This window comes from Podarcis melisellensis (assembly GCF_964234715.1).
Source record: "Podarcis melisellensis genome assembly, chromosome: 14".
Lineage (NCBI taxonomy): Eukaryota > Metazoa > Chordata > Lepidosauria > Squamata > Lacertidae > Podarcis > Podarcis melisellensis.
Genome location: NC_138546.1, coordinates 19,954,752 through 19,977,906, shown reverse-complemented (window position 1 = coordinate 19,977,906; position 23,155 = coordinate 19,954,752). Strand labels below are relative to the sequence as shown.

The 23,155-nt window shown below is 41.1% G+C and overlaps 1 protein-coding gene across 20 annotated transcripts in view; it reads right to left on the bottom strand.

The window, feature by feature from the left end:
* The window catches only part of RBFOX1 (RNA binding fox-1 homolog 1), a 1,444,762-nt gene that overhangs the window by 800,204 nt on the left and 621,403 nt on the right, over positions 1-23,155 (bottom strand). The window lies entirely within an intron of this gene.

Here is a 23,155-nt window from a genome sequence, read left to right as displayed (position 1 = left end):
TTAGGATTAAAAGCCGTAAGTAAAATACCCAAATGAGCCAGGCTACTCTTTCCAAGATAATACACTCGGCCTCAAGTTCACTACTTCGGATGCAAGATGTGTATCGCCCACACTTTATGCTACATATCTGCAGGGGTGACAATGACAAAAATGAGATTCTAGGGGGTAAAGTGTTCTCTCCATCTTTTAAAGACACACAGAGGCACTAATAGCCTGGCTTCACCACAGTGCTTTGATTCCTAGAACTTTATCATTAAAGATTTTGGTCACTCAACTGCAGTGGGTAATTATCACATAAATTAGCAGAGACAGAGAAGAAGGAGAGGGGCATAAAAATGGGAATATAAGGCATGGGCCTTGCCTAATGCAGCAAAGCACTGGACTTAATTGTCCTGTAATATTTTCAAGCTTGACACCAGCAATGATCCAACACTCCAGTGGGATATCGCTTAGGCAGGAGAGAGAATGCTGGTTAATAAGGTACGATTTACCCCCTGGTATCACACTTTTATCTGCTGACCTGTCACAATAAAACAATTCTGAAGATATATTTTCAGAAATTGGTGATTAGCGCAGCAAGGGAAGGCTGCAGAGCAAAAGGGGTTATTTTCTGTACACTCTCTCTCTTTTCCCCACACACCCTCAAAACTAATGTGCCGGTTTGTGGGCAGGAAAGGTGGAAGAACAGCAAAGAGGAACTAATTGGGTCAGCTACTACTGTAACACCAGCAACACAAAAAAAATGGGGGGGGGTTAACATGAAGGCAAAAGAAATTTAACTCACTGCATTAAAAGTCTGCATTGTGATTTCATCATAATTCCAGGAAAAGGCACAACTACAGCTTTGCATGGCATTGGGACTTCCTAAGACCAATGGCATGAGGCAATGCACCCAGAAGTGTATGCACAGCTGAACCTAAGTGAATTTGCATTCTCCAAAATGATACATGAATGAAAACACAGGCATCTTTTGAAACAGGAATGACAGTAGTATTTTATACACACACACACACACACACACACACACACACACACACACACTGCCAAAAGGAATATTGGGCGCCATTGGAGGAGATGTGTGGACTCTAATCCTAAACTTGAATTTGTGAATTTCAGTTTCTCAACAGTTTCTCCTTTTTCCTATGTTCAGTTCAGTTCTCCGCATTACCACAACAGTGGTTTCTCAATACTGTATGTATTTTAAAGCCCTCATGGAAATTTATCAGCATTTTAGTGTAGATTTCACCTAATAGACACCATTTTGCAAAGCAATTTTCCTCAATATAACTCATTTTAAAATATTAGTTTCTCTAGTATGCATGTATTGCTCCCGTATGTGCACTGTTGTACACATTCCTTGGCTGGATTGCAGAATTCAAAAAATGCTATTTTCCCCTTTCTTTTAAGGGGATTCCACACAGAGACAGCAACTCAGAGATGAGTTATTTTCAATATGACTCAATAAAACCTTAATTTCATATTAACATTCCAGAGAGCAAGTTATCACAGTAGGGGAAAACAGTCTTGCAGCACCTCAGATACTAAAAATACTTGATTTGTTTGGGATTCAGAGGAAGCAATGGCTTCCTGTTCCACCACGGGTGTTTCGTTTACTCCACCACTCTAAAAGGATTGTGTTACCACCAATTACTCTTTGTATTTGTTGTCGATGCCAGATTTACATCTAAGCTAAACAAGCTATAGCTTAGGGCCCCACTCTCTTGGGGGCCCCAATTTTTTTTTAAAGAAAAACAAAAACCTGGATGTACATTTCCAAAATATAAGATAAAAAATAAAAATAAAACCTACATACAGCAACTGTGTTTTGTGTTGTGTAGCATATATTCAACACACACCAAAAAACAGTGACAAATTGCTTTTGACAAAGGACAGCTGGACATATAAAGGGCCCCATTACCTTTAGTAGCTTAGGGCCTCATCAAATGTAAATCCAACCCTGTTTGTTGTGACGATTTATTATATTATCATAGGTAAAGGTAAAGGGACCCCTGACCATTAGGTCCAGTCGTGGCCGACTCTGGGGTTGCAGTGCTCATCTTGCTTTATTGGCCGAGGGAGCCAGCGTACAGCTTTCGGGTCATGTGGCCAGCATGACTAAGCCGCTTCTGGCGAACCAGAGCAGCGCACGGAAAAGCCGTTTACCTTCCCACCAGAGCGGTACCTATTTATCTACTTGCACTTTGACGTGCTTTCGAACTGCTAGGTTGGCAGGAGCAGGGACCGAGCAACGAGAGCCCACCTCATCTCAGGGATTCGAACCTCCGACCTTCTGATTGGCAAATCCTAGGCTCTGTGGTTTAACCTACAGTGCCACCCACGTCCCTTATATTATCATAATAATGTCTTATATGTGTTAAGGTCTTGGGTTCCAGACTCACTGATGCTTAACTTCCCCTTCCCTCCCTCCTTCCTTTTCTTTTTTGTGACATGATAAAAAACATAGCAACTCTTCTTTACCCTTTCCCCCCCAATAGATTTTTTCCTCCACTGACCAGGTACTTAATGCACAAAACCTACTCACTACTTTTCCCTCCCCACCACCATCACTATTGTCGGTAGATGAAGACTTATCCTTTCACGTTGGATCACATTTATTTTTGTAGCTTTGATTTCATAAATTTTGAATTACAGCCTGAAACCAATTTCCAACAATGCAGTTTTTTCCCAAGGAGGTTCCTTCCCACCTTCAGCTCAAGAAACCTCAGCCTTTGACCAGACAAGCAGGCAGCACTTTACAAAAATAGCATCTACCTTTCAAACTAAAATAAAAAAAAAAATCAAGTTTGAGGAACTAGGTTAGAAAGAGAGAGAGAGAAGGCATTCCAATATGTTCTTACATGGTGGTACATAATGAGAAGCAGCTACATCTCATTGCCTATGGAAGATTGCTGGACACATCATAAAACCTGTGCTATATAATTTAATATCACTATAATGCTCCATTATGAAGACACAGAGAATGAATAAGGAGGAAGTCTAAATTGCTGATGTACTGCATTAAGGAAAGCAGTCAATTAAATCAAAGTTTTGATAGCTTATGCAAAAGTTTAACTTCATACCTGTCTATTGGCCATGACATTCATAATTAGAACCAGACTCCTCTTTCTTGTTGCTCCACCACCACCACCATTTTTATTTGAAAAAGGTACTGGCTAGGGGAAAGGACCCCTATTCCCTTAGCACAACAGTGGGCAACATGCAACCTATTCAAGGCTTGAGGAGGAGTGGCTCCCAGTGGCATAGCATGGGGGGTGCAGGGGGGCCAGCCGCACCGGGCGCAAATCCACGGGTTAGGGGGCGCAAATCCACGGGTTAGGGGGCACAAATTACTTGCCTTGCCCCGGGTGCTGACAACCCACGCTACGCCACTGGTGGCTCCAAAGCATAGACCCCCAAATTTGCATGTGCACACTGTTCCAGAAACAGCTGGAGACAAATTTTTCTTTCAACAGGCTTTCCCAGCTAGATAATGGGTCTTTACCACAAGTGTCCACTCCTTAGGGTTGCTTTTAAAATTTATTCGTTGCTTTTGTGTTTTTCATTGATTTTAATTATGTGCCATTCACCTTGCGACGGTAGTTTAGACAAAGAAGACGAAGACGAAGAAGAAGGCTGCTCAGAAGCCTATTTTGGCATTAAGTGGAATATATCCTTACTTCTTTGTTTATATAGAATATATAATCTTACACTGAAGTTTTATTTATTTTTTAGTTGTCAAGGCCAATAGCTAGTACAATCAATTTGTAGATGATGTGGTATATGAATTAATAAACATTCGCGTGTCGAGGTCCCCAAGACACCCCCCCCCAAAGAAAAACACAATTAACACTTACCGGTAATTTTTGTTTAAGGTTTTTGGCATAATTTTGGCCACAACTTTATTGAAATTACAGCAATGTGAGTGGTTGCTTAGGCATTGGTAGCACTAACTGACCCCGCACGGGGACACCTCTGACATTCGCACCCCCCGCGAAGTCAGCAAGGGTAAGTCACCTGGAGAGAGAGATGGGACTGGGAACCATGCCTCACCTCTCCCCAGAATGCTCCCAGGGGCTTGCGTGGCCCTAGCCCCTTGCCAGGGGGTTTCGGACAAAAGCATGGGGAGCCCCTGGGTTCCTTTAATGGAAAACCCTTGAAGCAGCAGTAGCAGCAGCATTTTGGAGGGGCAGGCACAGTCAAATCCATACCCCTCCACCAACCAATTCCAAGACCAATGCCTAACCGCAAACCTTACAAGTTGTGACGATTTGCTACGCAGTAGGCAAAAAACCAAGTGGCACACACTAATCAGCCAAATGGGCAAAATTCCTACTGGGCCCCTGCCCCAAAGCAGATGACCCCATGACAGGCATAGCAAGGTCAAGCAAACAGCCTAAAATTAGGGAAGGGAGGGCGGGTGATCCGAAGTAAGTAGCGAAAAGAGGAAGTTCATCGCTGTGAGCATTGTATTTAACAAATAGAGCTGTCAATCAACACATGGCAACATCTAGATTTCCCCAGTAACAGCCCGCTCCTGCTTAAAGGATGGCCAAACCATTTGCCTAGCAACAGTGAGGTGTCTCGTCAGCCCCGCCCGCAACCTGTGCTCTCTATGAGGGAGAACACACTTAAACGAACAACATCTTGTTTTATCTGTGTAATTCATCCTTCACCAACTTTGTACTCTCCAGATGTTTTGGCTTTCAACTCCTATTGCTCTTTGGATTTCTAATCTGAAATATCTAGGGGCGGTGGGGGAACACAACTGGCTGACGAATAAGGATGGTGCAAGTAATATAACTATTTTCTGATTCACTCAAGACAACACAAGAGCAGAAAAGAATAGTGAAATAAAATGTGCTGATAATTGATTTTGCATGCCTGCATATGATTGGCCCTTCCTCCTTTGTCTCATCCATGTTAATTTTTATATTCTATCTCTTCCCCCCTCCCTCCCATGTTAATTGCTGGTAATAACTCTTTAACATCAATACTTGTTTTCAGATGCTTGCTCACTGCCTCTTGATATTTAATCTCTTGAAGGTACTTGTCAATAAATGTGGCAGCTTTATCCAATTCCACCATTTATTATTTATTTATTTATTTATTTATTTATTATTTTCAGTGGAGCGGGTAGGGAAAGCTGTATGGGTATAGTTTGTTAAGTGAGACTAAGATCAAAAGACAAACTCATCCTCAACGTTTCTCTCCTTTTTAAAGTAAAAAATAAAAATAAATCTTTCCCTCCTCATCCATCACAATGACACACATATATGATCTATATATTCTAAATTTAGAAATACACACACACACACATTTCAGCATCAGCAATACAGCTGTGTAGAAAAGCTGTTTACTCCTCCACAAATAGTCCTTGGCACACATTTTTGCTCACCGACATTAGCTGTCAGGACTATGCTGAAACAAAATGTGATTTAACACTAAGAAAAGTAGAGTTCTCTGTCAGGTGAGGCAGAGCTGCTGTGCTAGCTTTCTGGCCAGTGGGCTGCAGTTGCTTATCAGCAGGAAGAGGAACAAAGTGGCAGGGAGGCTGGTGCAGTGCAAACACACCAGTAGAGCCAATTCATCACGCCTGCTGATGCATTTGCACCATGCTGACCTACCTGTCACCTCATTCCTCTCCTGCTCCCTCTCAGTAAGCAACAGTGACCCATCTGCTGGGTACTATTTGGGACCACTTGACAACTCTTAGCACCCTTAACAAACTACAGCTCCCAGGATTCTTTGTGGGAATCCATGCCTGTTCAGAGTGCTTTAAATGTATGTTGGGAATGTGGCCAGAAAAAGGCATTGCTTCTACAGGGAAGCAGATTGTGAAGTCCAGACTTCACCCACCTTCCCCTAGCCTTCAACTAGGTGTGTCTTAAGCCAGGTCTACCACCACAAGTGTACACATTGCCAATGGGACTCTCCACAAGAAGTAGCCACAGGCCCTGGCTTAATAAGACTTATGGCTGTTGTTGCTTTAAAATAAAATTAAGATTTAGGGTCTTTCCATACTTTCTGGGCAGAGTTAAATCTGTCTGCCCCCCCTTACTTTCACACACACAACCATTTGAAACAGAATTTTGAAAACAGGGATGAATGAATCTCTTAATTTTGATTTCTCTCAGATTCTCATAGTAGTTGTAGAAGATAGCCTAAGTTGATCTTTACAATACCATTTCTGGTTTTTGAACAGGACAAACATGCTTTTTGTTTGTTTTGTTTTGTTTTTAAGGAGATACCCCTTATTTTTAAAAGACACTTATTAGACACTGTTAGAGGTTTTCCAATTTGCTTCAGAGAATTTGACATTCAGATACTGGTTAACCTTGAAACTGGGATATTTCTGCACATTAAGATGTATTTGACTATTTGGGGCAAATGATTTTCCTCAAACCAGAATCTGCTCACTGGATAGGTAACAGCTTCTTGGTAGTTTGCAACATGACAAGATTTTGAGATTTACAGGATAAGGAATAAGGTATTGATCAGCAACTTTATTTGACCTTTAGGCAGGGCACAAAATGTCCTGACACTTCAAAGTGCCGCAGCTTCAGCATAGGAGTAAAAAAGGCTGTCACCAAAAGACTACATTGCATTGAACAGACAGTCCAATAAGACAATATCTGCAGGAAGCCTTCACCTGCAGAGCAGTGGTCGCTATACATTTTATTAAACCAACCTAACCACTGGCTAACATGGAGTTGGGGAAGAACATGGTATAGAGGAGCATTGCTGCCACTCAAGCAAGAGTCCCATTTTTATAGCCTGCAAAGGGGGTGGGGCATCATTCAAGATTCTGCTTGGCATAGTTGAAAACCTGAAGCATCTGAGACTGGGTCCTAGCCCTCTTCCATCATGAGCTCTGTGTGACTGTCATTAATCCTCAGAGCCCTCTTTATTAACAGAGCTGTGCAATATCAAGTTATGAAATTGGCATTTCTGGTTTTGCAAGACATGCTGTAAATAACAGGACCCTGGACTATTGCCCTTGTCTGGTCAAACAGTGCATTCTGCTTCATACGTGGAAGACACACTTAAAGAACCTGGAAGCTTGAGCCTGAATTCCTGCCCCTCTCAAAATTCCCCATGTATTTTATTATTTTTTTGGCATATCACATTTATCACTCTCATTCTTCCGACAAGTAGTTCTAGGTAGCCTACATAAGTTTACCCACCTTTTACAACCACTATGTGAAAATAGACAAATTGTGGCTAGCCCAAGGTCACCCAATGTGGATGCATTATTAATTCCCTGTTTGTTTGTTTGTTTGTTTGCTTGCTTGCTTGCTGGCTTGTTTTTAAAAAGAAGCCACACACATTCTCACCTTCCTAATTCCCAGTTTGAAATTAATTAAGCTTTGTTTTACTGGGTGCCCCCTTCCTGGCACTTGTTAAGTTTATTACTTTATGGTTTTATAGGTTAAATCTATTTTGCACTGAGTTGTTACATTAAACAGTAGAAGAACATGTATGAGCAAAGGCTGTCCCTGTGAAAGTGTTCATGTTAAATGGAACGTGCTTCCTTAGCATTGCCTCTGGGTAGATGCAGCAACCAGTCATGGCTTCAACACTTCTGTGGTATCAACAAAAAAATGAAATGCACACACACAATAATCCCCGTCCAATATAACTTCAATGCATGAACAATTTAAATTCCCCTTTTATTTATAACAAAAACAAAAAAATCGCTATAATATATTTCTCCCAAAGCCACAGCTAATATTCTGTATACAGTAAGCTTGCAATTTACGCAGGGGTTGGTTACGTTCCAGGGATCGTGCCTAAAACCAAAATTGTATATGGTCAAAACCCATTGGGTTCAATGGTGGGTGGGATTGCAAATACATTTTGTCCTGGAACTCCACCCTCTTCCTGCCCCCTTTTATTTTATTTATTTTGTCATGCACATAAAGCTGAATGTGCACAAGTTAAATGTGTGCACTTTGTTGACTTACTGTATACTCTTGTAAAATGCTTCCCAGTTCTTCAAGTGGTGTGAATTTATGGGGGAAGGCTATTACCCAGTTTAGCTGAACACACAGGTCTAACTATATCATCTAACCCAAGCCAGTCACAAAGTATTTCTACCTATTCTGCTTCACCCTCCAGCATCACTGAATGTTCCATGCCAATGACTGGAGAGAGAATCCAGAGTATTAGGGACCATTTTTTCTTAACTCTCTGATCAGGTTGGTCAGGGGAAGATATAGTGACAGTTCTGTTCATGATAATCATGTCACCCAAACTGATAGCAATATTTTGTAAGTGAAAAATAATTAACTGAATAAGTCTAGTGCTGACATTGTTCATTGCAACCTGCTTGAAAAAGATTGCTTGCTGTTAACATCTCAGATTTCTCCTGAAAAAAGTTACTTTCTTAAAAGAACATTGTGCTTAAATCATGTTCTATTTCCCCATTCCTTGAAGTTCATTATCATCTATAGATCTGTGGTATTTGTCCTTTTGGATTTATTCTGCTGAGCTAAGGCTTTTTAAAAGAAAAGTTTAAATTGTAACTTCCATAGGACACCTTGGCTAACTCTGTGTTGTGTTTCCAAACTGTACAACTTGCTATACGAATTACACCAATGGTTTTTGCAAATTTGAGCTCTGACAAATGCTTTCATGGATTTTCATTATCCTCTGGGAAGTTTAGACTCCAACCAATTCTGAACTTGTGACAGATTTCCCAGTAAACCTATTCAGTTACCAATACAGTTGGTTTTCTACACATTTGTTTTCAGAAGTTGGGTATTTTGTACAAATATATATATATAGTTTTCAGTCAAAAAACAGCCCTTTCCCTTGGGAAATGTCCTCAAAATTCCAAATAAGAATTTGCCAGGAATATGACCTCACATCACAGTTTCATTGATGTAGCTGGACATACGTAGCTACAACACACGGCCAACTTTTGTAAGGCAAAGCACTAGAGACCTTAACCCTAATCCCTTGTTCTTCTTCTTCATCAACAACAGGTTGGTGAAACATCAGTAAAGGACAATCAGTAAGAACTAGTCAAGTGTATGTAGGTAGGTGCCATCTCCAAGGCCAAAGGATTGTTTTAAAAAAATGCTTTTGCTTGATTGAGGAAGGTTCATTGGAGATAGGACAAGGTGGGCTGCTTCTGGCAAGGAGCTCCAAAGCTTCGGAGCAGTCACTTAGAAGGTTCTTTTCTTTAGTTCCCACCAGATGTGTTCCAGATGTTGGCAATACAGAAAGAAGAGCTTTCAGTGTTTTCTCCCTGTCACCCTTCTGACCTATGGTCAGAGATTTGTAAGACCCAGTAAGCAGAATTACAATTGCCTGCTCCCTAACAGTTCCCAGGGAAGAGTCTTAAACCAAATATGTGATACAACTCAGCTTATGACTATGCAAGCATCATTTTTATTGTTAATGAAGCATAGCAGAAGCTGCAGGTTGTGACATTAGGAGGCAGGCAGTCATATGGGGTGTTAGGGGAGGGCAAGTACCTCTGGTGGGGAACATGTTATGCTCCGTCTGGGGTAGTTTATGCACCTTAGTCCCTTCCCTGCACTCAGCTCTCACCTGTGTCTCCTAGAAGCTGTCAGCATGTGACAGCGGTCACACCCCGGGAATGGCTTTAACTGGCCGACTAAAAGCAGGTGAGGGTAGCCAATGGGTCACAAACCTTCAGTAAGTTAGGGATTTCCCTTGCATGTGAAGACAGAAGACAGGCTTTAGTGGATTGAGTGGATGAAACCAATAGTGGGTCCAGTGGTCAAGAAGGTGTTTTCTGCATGTGCTGTAGAAAGAAGTGAGGGGCAGATGGGACTTAGCAACCTGAGTAGTCCATCTAGGAGAAGGAAAACACTGATCCTAAACTTCCACTGCCTTGTGGGATATCTTTGGGAGATGAAAAGGCTAAGAAGTAAACCCTACAAAAACTTGTAGTGGAGCCCCTAAGATGGTTAGATGATGCCTGGTATGTCTCCTTCCAGCAACTCTTGCAGTCAAGCTGGTGCCAAATGTAATGCTCTGCTTTCCTTTGGACCACATCAGTGAAGCAGAGAGGGGGGTCGTCATCTGGGCAGTCGAGGACCTCCATACACACTGCCCCGGCTAGCACCCCGTGGATGTCACTGCAGTGCTGCTAACACAGTTTGACTTCACCCCTGGAGGTGAGCTCCATTGTCTCTCAAGGTAGACAGGTGCCAACAACAACCACAACAAAAAGTCATTATGCTGCAACAGCAATAACTAGTTAAGCTGTGGTGCTCCTGAGAGTGGGGGTAGAGTCTTAATGTTCCACTGGTGTCCCCCCACCCTTTAACTCTGCAGGCATTTCCTGGGCTAAAACAAGAAATTGCAATCTTCTTTGTGCTGAATGTTTGCTAAGAGCAATCTGTTAAAAAAGAAGAAGGTCATTTTGCAAAGAAGGACCTTCCCTTCACCAACTTCACCAACTAAGGAAAGATACACTTAGCTCAGATATTGTTATAAATATTACATCAAGGACAAAATGTGTAACATTTTCAGTATATAGAGGAGGACAAAACCCGGCTACATTTCTGTTTCTCCTATGTTGGATTTCACCTTCTTTTTACTTCAGGAAGATGACTGAAAGACTGATCTAGAAGGCTGAGCAACTCAGGCTCTTCACGCACACTCAGGGTTTATATTAGGGATATGTAGTTATAATAACAATAGCAACAACAAGAAGAATAAAGATAAGCATAAGACCTACCTGGCAATTAAAAGGAGGAGGGGCTTTCTAATACCTTATGGTTCAGATTCCCTTACAAGAAAAACTGAGTATTTTATACACCATGATTAAAATTTGATTGGGGCCAATAATTTGTGCAGATGCTTACAACCCTGATAAAAGGCACCTCCCCTGGCACTGTGGGTTAAACCACAGAGCCTAGGACTTGCTGATCAGAAGGTCGGTGGTTCGAATCCCCGCGACGGGGTGAGCTCCCGTTGCTCGGTCCCTGCTCCTGCCAACCTAGCAGTTCGAAAGCACCTCAAAGTGCAAGTAGATAAATAGGTACCACTCCAGCGGGAAGGTAAACGGCATTTCCGCGAACTGCTCTGGTTCGCCAGAAGCGGCTTAGTCATGCTGGCCACATGACCCAGAAGCTGTACACCGGCTCCCTCGGCCAATAAAGCGAGATGAGCGCCGCAACCCCAGAGTCAGCCACGACCGGACCTAATGGTTAGGGGTCCCTTTACCTATAATTTATATTTATTTATTGAACCTATTAATCACATCTTTCTTTCTTTCTTTCTTTCTTTCTTTCTTTCTTTCTTTCTTTCTTTCTTTCTTTTTTTTTACAAAAAGTAACTCAAAGCAGCTTACAAAAACATAGATTATACCACAATGGTCACCTCTGCTTATAGACTGTTGTTGCCAAGAAAGAAGTGGAACTCAGAGAAGTTTACTCAGGTACCCTCCGCAGCAGCCATTGACTGCAAATCCATTAGGACAGCTCCAGGATTCTTCCCTCATCCTCTCTTCCATTTAAACACTAGCAGAGATGACTGACACGTTCTAATGAGGAGTCACAAAATGCACAGATGATTTCAAGCTACTGAAAAACAGCAATCCTATAAAATTGAAGGACTGAGAAGTTTACAGGTATGGTTGACTGCCTGAGCAACCTGCCAGTCTCTGAAAGATTTCTATTTTGGTATAATGAAAAGGAAGTAGGTTGATATGCATATGAGAAGTGGACATTGACTTAAAAACATTTCACTGTATTTTTGAAGACTGGACACACCAGTAGAATAATAGCCATAGTCTAGGAAGCTTAATTGGGCTTGTTTTCTGCATCATGGCTGTCAGGCCTCAAGAGATGCTTGAAGGAATTTAAATATAATATTTTTTTTTTAAAAAAAACAAACACGTTTTGAGACAGGACCCAAACAAGGAAGGAAAATGAGAATTGGTCAAGGCTTAATCCATTATTTTTAATGACATTCAATTGGAAACATTTAACAGAACAGCAAGTGGCACAGTTGAAAGAGAAAGCAGCAACATTCATATGCTAATAAGTTCAGCTCACCTATTCTATACTGAGCTTCTTGTATGATTATTTCAAAGCTAAGTGCATGGAAAAGAAACAAATTGAATATAGGCACATACCATGCAATAGCTGAAACAATGATAATCTCTTATAAAGAGGCAAGCACACACTCACTAAGCAGTTCCTTCAGAAAGTTCAGCTCTCTGTGACTTATGAGCACAAATGGGGAATTCACTTGTCAAAGCAATCTTATGGCAGTATTATGTGCCTGATGATACTAACCAGTGTTTGCAGCTGAAGTACTATATCAGTTTCTCCACTGCCATTTGCAAAACCTGCAGTTAAAAAAAATCTAAAACAATAGTTCTTAATGGCCACTCCCAATACAATGTTACTGGTTTTTGTTTTTCAACTACTAAATAAAATGTTATTAACAACAAAAACGTGTGTGTGTGTGTGTGTGTGTGTGTGTCTTCTTTACTTGATGCTGTTAGTCACAGAGTGAAGGGGCCATCTGCATTTCCTGGAGTGGGGGGTGGGGATTCCATGCTCAGGGAGCCATTACTGAGAAGGTCCTATCCTGTGTCACAGCCAGCAGGCTCCAAGTATTAGTGGGACATTGAGAATGGCTCTCCCTACCAATTATCCCTTTGGGGGCAGTCACATTCCCCACCCCACCCCCCAGTGCAATGGATTTTCTCTGTTTTTATTCCTATTCCAAGTGGAACCATTGAAATTTATGGGCATGACTAATTTAGGTCAATTACTTCCAGTGGGTCTACTTTGTTTATAACTTAGTTGAATATAGCCCATCATCCCTGTGAGATTGCCAGTGCTATTGGACACACCCAGCCAAAAAGGACTCCCCGATAGGGTCACATAAGTAGACTGATATTAAATATTTCAGAAAGGGATGGCACATAACCATGTGGATCTTTAAACTAATTATTCTTTAAAAATCCTGGTGGAAATGAGATGGAATGGGCTTTGTGTGAAAGGGCCATAAATTGGATCAAGACTTTTCTGTCCATTCCTGCCTTGATATTATTCCTACTAGAACTTGCTAGATATCCATCAAACTTAAAGAATCACAGCCTTCTCTGTCTCCCTCTCATTTCTTTCTTTCAGTTATCTGACTCCAGAGATATTTGAGACAATTTAAGACAGAACACTCACACAACAAAAGACTATAAGAAAAGTCAGTAGTCCTGTGATATGATGAAAACATTTCTTATCATACACATATTTTTTAGAGATCTGTCCATACTTGTTTAAAGCTTTCTGTTCCTGATTCAGTACAGCACAAAACAGTTTTAAAAAGTTATCTTGGTCTATGTAAGCCTATTCTTTTTAACCATAGTAGGCGTTCACGATACTTTTCCAAGTCAAGGTTTGCATTTTTCTTTCTTTCTTCCAGATGCATCTCCCACACAGCAGGACAATACCTTGCTATTCATTTGAATGTCATGTTATTTCAATACATTAAATGTAAAGCTTGCAGCAACAATAAATCAGAATTTGCTCTGCAAACATATTTGTCAGCACTTTAAAACCTTAGTAACTTTGAAACCTGAATAATCTGAGTGCAAAATCATATTTTCAGACCTATAAAACCTAGGTGACTTTAAAATCTGAAACATATATGAAAAGGCAGCAAATAACTCATGCCACTTGTTTGCTACATTTGCTAAAGCTCCATTTAATAATAATATAAACACAAAGAGAGCAATCTGCCCACTGTTTGTGCCCAGCTACCAACCTACCTCTCATTAAACAGCTTTCCCATGAGCAGAGAGCTATCTGTGGCAATTCAATGATAATTCCTGTGATTCACTCTCAATGCACACTGTCCACATCCACAAAGAAGGGCTTTTATCAACTGGAAGGGGTGGGCATGAACCCAACAAATACACCAAGGTCCCACTGTCCTGCGTTTCCCCCAAAATGTGAATGTCAAGCCTAAAGGATACCCCTCAAAGCCCATCAGACGTAGCACAATTTTCGACCCCCTAAAGGGTGCACTTAACCCAGCAATGCCTCAGTATATCTAATGTTTCCTTCCTCACCTGCATGGACTCAGTGCTGAAAACAGCAACCAAAACATATCACTTCTAGATGCCAAACATATCCTTCCCAGCTGTGTGAAGTAGTTTTAAAAGGTGGGACCCTAAGTACAGTAATTTGATCTTGTTTCTTTCAAATTGGATTGTAGTTTGCCTTGCAAACAGTTAACCCAAACCCACCTTGCGTAAGAAGGAAATGGAAAACTACCTGGCAATAAAGAGTTGGGTATATACATCTAATGATGTTTGTACTTAATAGCACCAATAAAGAGCTGGTGTACTTCAGGGGTTTTTTTATTTTTAAAAATCCCTTTTCCAGGCCTTTTGAAGTTATGATACCTGGATTAAATTGGCAACATGACACTAAACTAGCTGAAATGGAAACTTTCCAGTGCATCAACACTATGCATTGTCTTTTAAAATAAAGTCTGGTGATGTTTATTTCATAACTCAACAAGAAAAAAATTAACTTCTAAGGCCCCTGAAAATCAATTATGTTGAATTTCATCACTAGAGTTTCCCAATTTCCTACTTACCTATGTCTTATAAATTATATTAACACACGCTGAGCTTTTAAAAAGAACCGAGTTAATAAACAAGCATCCAAGGATGTGTTAGCGAAGTTCAGATAGGAAAATTTGCTGAACACAGGACCTACTTGGCATTTTTGAAAGAGTCACTACCTGAAGCCTAAGAATGCCCTGTCAAGCTTATTAATGGCCTTGCAAATCCAACGTATAATTTCACCATGCCTAATGAAAAAGAGGCTTCAAAAAATGATTCTCAAAGGCAGAAATAATGCTGGTTAAACATTCTGTTATATCTCTTTGTTTCACCACTGAATTCACATTTTGGGTGGACATGGATATTCTCCATACTTTGTGTGTGCCTCAAGATATTGTTTCCTGCAGTGTTGTAAAACCGAGTACGAAGGAAAACTCTGAAACATTTTTTTGGGGGGGCAGTGTAAAGGCTCTGTTACTTTGGGATGTGGTGAGGATGGCAGGGGTCCAAACACCAGCCTCACCTACAATTGAGAATCAATACCTAAAGAATGAGTTAGGCATCATTAACACTAACACCAACCAACTGGAAAACTTGTAGCTGGTCAACTGTTTTTAATTAGTAATGCAGGAAGCTACTTGGTCTACACATAACTCTAAGCCAAGGGTGAGGAACCTCCAACCTGTGAGCCAGACTTGGCTGTCCAGGCCTCTCTATTTGTTTTACAAGGCTGTTTGGTGTATCCACGCACATCTGCGCTATGACATCATATATGATGTCATACATACAGGAACAGCCTAGCACCACTCACAAAGGACTTTCTTTGAACCCCTGAAAATAGGAGGCTCAAAAAAATAGCACACAGTTGTTTGAAAGCCCTTTGTAAATAGCTCCACACTGCTCTTTAAACCTCTTGTTTTCAGAGGCTTAAGGAGCAGTGCAGGGCTGCCCACAAATGGCTTTCAAATACCCCATGCTGTACATTCTAGTCTTGACAGGGTTCCAAAAAAGCTCATCGCCAAACTAAATTGCCAGGAGCTTAACAGGTGGGCAACTTTGAGCAGCCTGGGGTGCTGAGATTAGTATCTGCCCCATCAACTAGCAAATATTTCCCACCACTGTTCTAAGCCATGGCTTGTGGGGCTTAAATGTGGCTTATTTGTGACACAACCACCAGTCCTTGTATTGTATAGCAGTGACTCTAGAGTTTCACAGAGGAGTCTTTCCTCCACCCACTCAAGCCCTACCTGGAGATGCCAGGGATTGAACTTAAGATCTTTCACATGCTACCTACCTATGTGCTTTATCACTGAGGACAGTGATTCAGTGTATGAAATTTAAGCTCCCTTCAGTGTAGGAAATTTAAATGCCACTACTCCTGGAGTTTGTTTTTCAACAAATTTTTTTTGCTGTATTCATATGGCCTTGTTTATGAGTTATTGAAATTGTTTTCTTGAAATGCATTATTTTGGTTTTATGCTATGCCTTTTAAAACCTAAAGCTTCTTTTTGTAAGTCACTTGCAGACTTCTCATCACAAGGGGCTAGTAAGCCTAAACTGTAAAAACAAAATGTGCATGTTGCCAAACCTTGAGGTTTGAACTAAGGCCACTTTATTTAAGAATAAAACCTATACAACCCTTGTAGAGGGGAAATGCTGCTCTACCCCCAACCACAAAGCTGATGGATCAGTTTAGCCTTGAGGGTAGCCCTATCCACCCATAGAATCACAGAGCACAGAGATTTAAGCCCTCAGGTGCCTAAAGTGGGTCACTGGGCTGAAACACAATTACTGCATTCCCTTTCCTGCACCTGAGCTGCCAAAAGTGACTGAATTAAATAGCAGATTAACCTAATTAACAGTAATACAGGTAAGAAGGTCATCTAAATGTCCACCATCCAGTCGTTATTCAATATGGAGTAGGCAAAAAAAAAAAAACTCAACCCAAACCATTCTGAATCCACCAAAAATCCATACATGGCCCCAAAGTGACGAACAAGTCACGCTGAGAGTCAGGGAGGGCAGGTGCTGTTGCCATGAAAAGAAGAGGGAGGGAGGGAGGCAGCTGCCCAGCCTTTAACTGAACCCACTCCGCCCGCAAGTATGTGAGTGATGCAAGAGCATCAGACTGGCCAGTACTTAGTTGGAATAGGCAATGGAATGAGCCGCCTTTGTAGAACTTGACAGACATATGAGCACTCTTAAGCGAAATACTGCTTTTATTTATATTCATTTCCAATTAATATAAAAAATAGTTTCAAAAAGTAATCAGGTGTGGCCTCAAATTACAGCCCCATTGATTAAAATGTGCCAACCCTGATTCAAACTATCAACATGGATTTCAAAAAGCAAGCAAGCGATATGCCAAATGACCTAAGCTGCTGTTAGGTTTTCACAGTACAGTAAAATGTCTCAATTATCTTAAGCAGTATGAGTCAATACGTTTCCTTTTTTACAATTGTGGTGCAAAAAACAATGAAGTTTCAGCACATATACACACTGTTTAATAGTATTGATTGAATGGGGTAGCATTCTGCTTTTACCATTCAACCAATGGTACTTCTTACCAATAAGTACACAAACATGTACACACACACACACACAATTTCTTTCTTTCTTTCTTGGCTGACAAGGTCAATCATTTGTCAGAGCTCTGAGTCAGACCCGGGACTATCACAAATTTAATGGCTGTAATTGTAGAGAATGGGCTTTATAAGCAGATGACTCCAGGGTCAATCCCCATGTAAGGCTGTTGGGTGAGGTGTTGCGAGACCCATTTTGAACTCTGGACAGCCACTTCCAGTTAGTGGGGAGAATATTGGACTGGATGGGCCAATGACTCAGTTTAAGCCAGCTTCCTTTATTCCTATGAATAGGTAAAGAAACAGTGATCTATTTCCTTTAATGTTTTATTTCCTTCCTTTATTTATAAATAATAATAATAATAATAATAATAATAATAATAGTTTACAATTATATCTGAACATACAGATACCCAATTAGAAATTGAAACTGTGAATAAGGAGGAAAAAAGGAAGATAAGGGGGAAATTAAAATGGGGGGGGAGCCAGGAGTAGAGAGGACAAGCATATAAAATTATAAGCATGACATCAATCGAATAAACTGCCCAAGAGAAACTATAGTCACCTGACAAGGGCAAAGGGTAACCTGAGATCCAAACACATAATATTGTTAAGTTATCCAGTCAATTTTATTCAACTTCCTGCATCTATTTTATGCACAATCTTAAAAACTCCCTCCGCCATGTGCATAGCTTGTTTATTTACAAGTCCCTCTTGTGCCGTGAGAAACAAGACTGTTAAGGAGAGGTTCATGTTCTCTAAATAACAAACTAGATATTTGCACAAAACACATTCCTTTGCTTCCTCAGGCCCATGCCTTCAAGAGACCAGCAAATATAGAGTAAGGTCACATTACGGAACCCTCACACTCAGGATGTACAAATGCAGCAACGTTTGCATCAGAGGGAAGAAGAGCTGACCTCCCCATCCCCTTGAGTGTCCTTGTAGCTTGACCCATAAAACTAGGCAGAATGTACAGCAGCAAAAGATATTTAATCTGCTGTGGGGGAAACTGCCTTTGCAGGACCAGGTTGGCCCATAAGCATTGGAAATCGATAGCTCACAGCCATTTGTTCCTGATCAGAGCATGATTTGAGGAGAATGTCAAAGCAATCCTTTTTCACAGCACAAAGCCAATTTGTTTTATTTTATTTTATTTTCCACCAGGTCATTTAGCCGTGTGAGGTGACCCTTGCAATGCGGTGAAAATCAAATATTTCTACCAGACTGACTTTTCTTGTTCTCCTGATGTGCGCTGGAAAGCTTTGATCCTCTGGGGCCTGGGTGAAGCAAAGAGGCAACTTTTAACAGGGAAAGTTACAGAGAAGGGGGAAAGCAGCAGGTGGGTGAGGGAAGTAAAGAGGGGGAGAAATGGGCCTCTTGATTCTGTGCTCAGACTAAAAAGGGAATGTTTCTCCAAAGCTAAAAGAATGTGGCATTTCCTCAGCTGGAGCCAGTGAAAGTGCGCTGGTCTCAGAAATCGCCTTCATCTAACAGCACCCGGCCACCTGCTCCTTGAATTCTGCTGTTAAAAGACGTTAGCAGACCATCTGTTATGGGGTGGCACGCTGAGGATTTTTGGTCCTGTTCATATTCATGGGGGGGAAAGCAGCGGTATTTAATCAATCTGCTTGGAATTGCTTTATATGATTAGCGTGTAATGATTCAGGTAGGTCATAGACACGGACATCTTTTTTATTACTGCATTAGACAGCTAGAAGCACACATCAATCCCATAAAAGATACAAGGGTTGATGCACTTTGGGGAAAATATATTCAGCCACCAAAGAAAACAATAATAATAAAAAATGCAAATGTGATAGATAATGACTCTTACAAGGAGGAGGGAGGGACAGGAAGAGGGTTAGCTTCAGGCTGATGTGTGCTTGCGCGCTCTCTCTCTCTCTCTCTCTCTCACACACACACACACACACACACACACACACACATGAGCCCAGCAAAAAGAAAAAGGGTGTCAAAAGAAGTAACAGGTGCTACCCAGCATGTGCTACCCAGCACATGTCCCTGTGATTATGCCTGCCCTGCCCACTAACTTTATCCCTTGCTGGTCAGGTGGCTAAATCTATGCATCTTTTGCATTTCCCACAATGCCTATGCTTTTTAGGGCAGTGCCAAGGAAACTTTTTCAGCCGAGGGGCCACATTCCCTTATGGGCAACCTTTCAGGGGCCACACACGTTCGGATCGGTGGGGCCAGAGGCAAAAATACATGGGACCACAGATGTGAACTTTGTCACATTTTAGCCACACAAAAGTCAGCAGTTTCTATACCCTAACCTTCCCATATTCTATCCAAACAAGCAAGAGACATTATTACAGTTGAAGTACACATTTCCTGACAGACAAAAGCACTTGAGGGGGGGGTGATGGGCATGACAATTAAGGGATGTTGCATGGGTATGGCCTAGCGAGAGTCCCAAGGCAGTGATGAAATTTGGCCCACAGCTGAGAACATCAGGGTCCTCAGAAACCCACTGTGAACATAGTAACATAAAAAGAGCCTGCTGAATCAGGCCAGTCGCTCACTTAGTCAAGCATCTTGTTCAGTGTCCCCACATAGATGCTTGTGGGAAACCTGCAAACAGGACCCGAGCACAAGAACACTCTCCCATCCTACGGCTTCCAGCAACTGGTATTCAGAAGTATTACTGCCTATTTGATAGCCTTAGCCTCCATAAACTTGTCCAGCTCTCCTTTGAAGCCATCCCAATGGTGGCCATCCAGTGTCTCCTGTGGGAGTGAGTTCCAGAGATTAACTACGTGCTGCATGAAGAAGTACTTTACTTTATCTGTCCTGGATCTTCCAACATTCAGCTTTATTGGATATGATATTTGCAGTGCACACTGATGGCAAAGTGAATTCACTTTGCTCAACCCTTGATGCAACGGTTAACACAAAGCATAGGGAAGTTCCAACCACAACATCTGAACCAGCTGTGTGGGATCACTTTTAGTTATGGCAGCATTTGGATGTAGAAAAGAGGCTGGCAGCTGCATGTTTGATGAATGCACATATATTTTACTGCTGGATGCCAGACTTGAGATTTTCTGTGCCAAACAGCAAGTTTTCTTGGGCCAGCTCTGCAAGTTTACCCTCTTTCCATGGTTCTTGGATGTCCCATGCTGATGCTGGAAGTTCTACAGCTTCACAAGCCATGGAAATAGCAATACCTGGATTTATTTGCAGAAACCTATCTTGCGCAGCAAATTGTGTAAGCTTCTTTTGTTTCTGAGTCAACTGAATGGATACTATTTTAAAAATACGACATCATTTAAAGTATTAAGAGTGTTATCATTAAAGTGTCACATACACATCAAAGGGGCTCTCTTTTTAAATATCTCTTTAGTAGATTACTCACCTGTATATTGTCCAAAATAAAATTCTAACTAGAATACTATAATAGCCATCCTATAAATCAGTAATGTACTACATGTGTAGGTCATGTCACAGGCGAATAGAGCAAAATGTCTGGCCATATGGTGGACTTAAGAGCCAGCTCATCTACATTCTCTGTTACCAGGCAACGTCTCGGACTTCAGTCTCAGATTGGCTAAATAATAATGACCCCTTAACCCTTAAAAATGATTGATATTCACAGTACTAGTCAGGTTACAATCACAAGGGGGAAATACTGGCAGCAATTAGGCACTAAGGAATTTGGCAACATTCAAACATTTTCCCCAAATCCAAAAGTATCATTATTGTTTCCTTTATATGATGCAAATCTATAGGCTTGTTTCTACAAGGCTTCTTCTCCCCACCTTAGTCTGCGTGTGCAGATATTGAAATATATTAATCATACACAAATTGTTTGGCTTCCTAACAATGCCCCACTAATTAGCCCAGGAACTGCCACCTCCCATAAGTTGGAAATCCCTCCACCACCTGTGCCTTGCTGTGCTCTGGTGACACAATTTCTTTTTCACCATTTCCCCCCAACATGTCAACTGTGTCAAATGCTGCTAACTACCACAATGCTGCTCCATGACAGATAGGACTGCTTGTGGCAGAGATGAAAAACTAAAGAGTAACAGGCACATTTAGCAATGAAAGGAACGGATTTGTAAAGCATGCTCAGGATGAATAGCTGCTACTTGGAAGTATAGCCAAAACACCTTTCCTTGAAATTCTAACTTCCCCACCCCCTTATGGCAAAGAGGAGAGTTATTAGATACATAAGCACTTTCCCCTTGTAAATTACATTTGCATTCCACTGTGGTTTTCGGGCTGTATTCTAGGGAAACCCTGGGCTTTCTCAGAGGCTTATTCCTCAAGGAGAAAACTGGGTAACTACAGTGGTACCTCGGGTTAACAACTTAATTCATTCTGGAGATCTGTTCTTAACCTGAAACTGTTCTTAACCCGAGGTACTATTTCTGGGTTAGTGGAGTCTGTAAGCTGAAGAGTCTGTAACCCGAGGTACCACTATACAGGGGAGCTTGCCTACTGGTCCTAAATTTCCCCCTTCAATATGCAGACAACAGGTGAATGTTGAATACATTCTTCCAGGACACACTCTCAGTCCACACGATGAAACAGAAAAGCCAAAGGACAGGGCCAGAATGACAATATTATGATGCCCCCATTCAAAATAAAAACAATATAAATCCATATATATATATATATATATATATATATATATATATATATATATATCTGAAATAGCATAAAACTTACATGTATGCTGAAATGTACATGCATGGATGTCATGTGCAACACATGACAGGGTCTACTTCCTCACATCATTTTGATTTATACTAGTAGGACACCCTCTGGTTTAGTTGGTGACAATAAACCATAAAAAGAACAGAAAAATGGAGGAAGAGTGTGCACTGGAGTGTAAGGAAGTCTAAGAAGTCTGACTTTCCCCATTACGACTACTTCAGTGCTTTTGTGAAATAGCAAATGTCAAATTATTTCCAATTCTCTCTCCCTCCTCCTCCCCACCCCCCTGCTTTGTTAGTGCTCTAAGCATGTGTTTGGTCTGCCTATTGGGTAATCCAGCACTGCCAAACAAGCTGGACCCACAATCAACATGAACTGGGTGCACCATGGAGCACCCTCCCAAATCTTCTGCAATATCCAGAAACTTTGTAGGAAATGTGCTATGTGCAGACAAAGTAGCATGCAAATGGTTCTATGAATGAAGTGTGAAAACCTTGAGTATGTCTAATTTCTATGGAGCGAGACAATATCTACTCAGAAATGCCTCATTTTCCAGACAACACTGTTGTTCAGTGGGAGTTAATGATTCCAACTAGGGTCCAACTAGTGTGTATACAACAGCACTTTCCTGGTCTCTTCCCAGCCCCTCAGGTTCCGTCCTCAAAACCCATCAATGAATGTGGAATGGCATGTGATAGTATGTGATAGTGTCAGGCTCCATATCATGTTGGATATAAGTCAACGATGATCCTACATTTTGTGGAATTGCTTCAGACAGAATGCAGTTTTATTTAGGAGAGAATAAGGTATGAATTAATTGCAAAACTTAGGTACAACTGTATTTCTATGCTCAGGATGTGTGTTCATGGATGATTACTTTCCTTACCGCAACCCATTCAAGTCCTTTATGATATAAATACACACTGGTGGATCAAACTAAGAACAGGCATGGTTCACTGAATGTTACCAGCTTACAATGCTAAAAGTAAAATGGGACACTTTGGAAAAGTATGGGGAAAACAGATTAATCCAAAACGACGTTGTCACATCTAATCTTTTGTTTTTGTTTTTAAGTGAGAAAATTAACAAAAAATGTAAGCTGTAATTATTCAAAAATGTCAGTAAATTTATTCATTATATTAATCCAAAAGATCTAGAAACTGAAAATACTGGCTAATCTTTCAGGGAACAACAAAAACATTACTTTCTACTGTTTTCAGCTGGTATACACAAAGACACAACTATGTGGAAATGAGAAATCCACACATGACCCATTAAGTAATTCAGATTTCTGTTTCATTATAGACCATTTTCATTGTGA